General features: G+C 40.6%; 4 non-coding genes and 1 pseudogene across 4 annotated transcripts; all 5 read left to right on the top strand.

The window, feature by feature from the left end:
* Positions 1 to 430: 430 nt before the first annotated feature.
* On the top strand, positions 431 to 550 carry LOC113080700 (uncharacterized; annotated as a pseudogene).
* Positions 551 to 1053: 503 nt separating this feature from the next.
* On the top strand, positions 1054 to 1171 carry LOC113080656 (5S ribosomal RNA). The gene has a single exon (XR_003281935.1). It is a non-coding gene; the product is annotated as a 5S ribosomal RNA (ribosomal RNA).
* Positions 1172 to 1217: 46 nt separating this feature from the next.
* LOC113080688 (5S ribosomal RNA) lies at positions 1218 to 1336 on the top strand. Its single transcript, XR_003281965.1, has one exon. It is a non-coding gene; the product is annotated as a 5S ribosomal RNA (ribosomal RNA).
* A 365-nt stretch (positions 1337 to 1701) lies between these two features.
* LOC113080681 (5S ribosomal RNA) lies at positions 1702 to 1818 on the top strand. The gene has a single exon (XR_003281959.1). It is a non-coding gene; the product is annotated as a 5S ribosomal RNA (ribosomal RNA).
* A 360-nt stretch (positions 1819 to 2178) lies between these two features.
* Positions 2179 to 2297, top strand: LOC113080708 (5S ribosomal RNA). Its single transcript, XR_003281970.1, has one exon. It is a non-coding gene; the product is annotated as a 5S ribosomal RNA (ribosomal RNA).
* The last annotated feature ends 203 nt before the right edge of the window (positions 2298 to 2500 follow it).

Below are 2500 nucleotides of genomic sequence, written 5' to 3'. Positions count from 1 at the left end.
TTAGCAGGTTTGGGTCTGGTTAGTACATGGATGGGAGACTGCCTGGGAATACCAGGTGCTTTAAACTTTTTGGAAAATTTTCACTTAGTATATAATAATTTTGCCAAAAATAGAGTCAATGCCCGATTTCTGAATATTAACAGGTTTGGGCCTGGTTAGTACATTGATGGAGACTGCCTGGGAATACCAGGTGCTTTAAACTTTTTGGAAAATTTCACAAATTATATAATAATTTTGCCAAAAAAAAAAAAAAAGAGTCGATGCCCAATCTCTGAATCTTAGCAGGACTTAGGTCTGGTTAGTACTTGGATGAGAGACCGGCTAGGAATACCAGGTGCTTTAAGCTTTTGGGTTTTCTTTCCTACTTATATAATGTACTGGCGATTAGATTGGCTGATCTCTAAATAGCCTTCTCTTTGCAGCAGTCTTCGCTTACGGCCATCACCAACCTGGCTATACCCGATCTCGTCTGATCTCGGAGCTAAGCAGGTTTGGGCCTGGTTAGTACTTGGATGGGAAGACCGCCTTGGAATACCAGGTGCTGTAAGCTTTTTGGAAATTTTTCAGTTAGTATATAATAATTTTGCCAAAAAACTAGAGTCAATGCCGGTCTCTGAATATTAGCAGGTTTGGGTCTGGTTAGTACATGGATGGGAGACTGCCTGGGAATACCAGGTGCTTTAAACTTTTTGGAAAATTTCATCTTAGTATATAATAAATTTTGCCAAAAAATAGAGTCAATGCCCGATTTCTGAATATTAGCAGGTTTGGGCCTGGTTAGTACATGGATGGGAGACCTGCCTGGGAATACCAGGTGGCTTAAAACTTTTTGGAAAATTTCACAAATTATAAATAATTTTGCAAAAAAAAAAAAAAAAGAGTCAATGCCCAATCTCTGAATCTTAGCAGGCTTAGGTCTGGTTAGTACTTGGATGAGAGACCGGCTAGGAATACCAGGTGCTTTAAGCTTTTGGGTTTTCTTTCCTACTTATATAATGTACTGGCGATTAGATTGGCTGATCTCTAAATAGCCCTCTCTTTGCGGCAGTCTTCGCTTACGGCCATACCAACCTGGCTATACCGATCTCGTCTGATCTCGGAAGCTAAGCAGGTTTGGGCCTGGTTAGTACTTGGATGGGAGACCGCCTGGGAATACCAGGTGCTGTAAGCTTTTTGGAAATTTTTCACTTAGTATATATAATTTTGCCAAAAAATAGAGTCAAGGCCATACCAACCTGGCTATGCCCGATCTCGTCTGATCTCGGAAGCTAAGCAGGTTTGGGCCTGGTTAGTACTTGGATGGGAGACCGCCTGGGAATACCAGGTGCTGTAAGCTTTTTGGAAAATTTTTCAGTTAGTATATAATAATTTTTGCCAAAAAATAGAGTCAATGCCGATTTCTGAATATTAGCAGGTTTGGGCCTGGTTAGTACATTGATGGGAGACTGCCTGGGAATACCAGGTGCTTTAAACTTTTGGAAAATTTCACAAATTATATAATAATTTGGCCAAAAAAAAAAAAAAAAGAGTCAATGCCCAATCTCTGAATCTTAGCAGGCTTAGGTTTGGTTAGTACTTGGATGAGAGACCGGCTAGGAATACCAGGTGCTTTAAGCTTTTGGGTTTTCTTTCCTACTTATATAATGTACTGGCGATTAGATTGGCTGATCTCTAAATAGCCTTCTCTTTGCAGCAGTCTTCGCTTACGGCCATACCATCCTGGCTACCCGATCTCGTCTGATCTCGGAAGCTAAGCAGGTTTGGGCCTGGTTAGTACTTGGATGGGAGACCGCCTGGGAATATCAGGTGCTGTAAGCTTTTTGGAAATTTTTCACTTAGTATATAATAATTTTGCCAAAAAATAGAGTCAATGCCCGATTTCTGAATATTAGCAGGTTTGGGCCTGGTTAGTACATTGATGGGAGACTGCCTGGGAATACCAGGTGCTTTAAACTTTTTGGAAAATTTCATAAATTATATAATAATTTTGCCAAAAAAAAAAAGAGTCAATGCCCAATCTCTGAATCTTAGCAGGCTTAGGTCTGGTTAGTACTTGGATGAGAGACCGGCTAGGAATACCAGGTGCTTTAAGCTTTTGGGTTTTCTTTCCTACTTATATAATGTACTGGCGATTAGATTGGCTGATCTCTAAATAGCCTTCTCTTTGCGGCAGTCTTCGCTTACGGCCATACCAACCTGGCTATGCCCGATCTCGTCTGATCTCGGAAGCTAAGCAGGTTTGGGCCTGGTTAGTACTTGGATGGGAGACCGCCTGGGAATACCAGGTGCTGTAAGCTTTTTGGAAATTTTTCAGTTAGTATATAATAATTTTGCCAAAAATAGAGTCAATGCCGGTCTCTGAATATTAGCAGGTTTGGGTCTGGTTAGTACATGGATGGGAGACTGCCTGGGAATACCAGGTGCTTTAAACTTTTTGGAAAATTTTCACTTAGTATATAATAATTTTGCCAAAAAATAGAGTCAATGCCCATTTCTGAAT

The sequence above is a fragment of the Carassius auratus genome, unplaced genomic scaffold (assembly GCF_003368295.1).
Source record: "Carassius auratus strain Wakin unplaced genomic scaffold, ASM336829v1 scaf_tig00031958, whole genome shotgun sequence".
Classification (NCBI taxonomy): domain Eukaryota; kingdom Metazoa; phylum Chordata; class Actinopteri; order Cypriniformes; family Cyprinidae; genus Carassius; species Carassius auratus.
The sequence above is the reverse complement of the archived record's forward strand: the minus strand, read 5'-3'. Positions and strand labels throughout refer to the sequence as shown.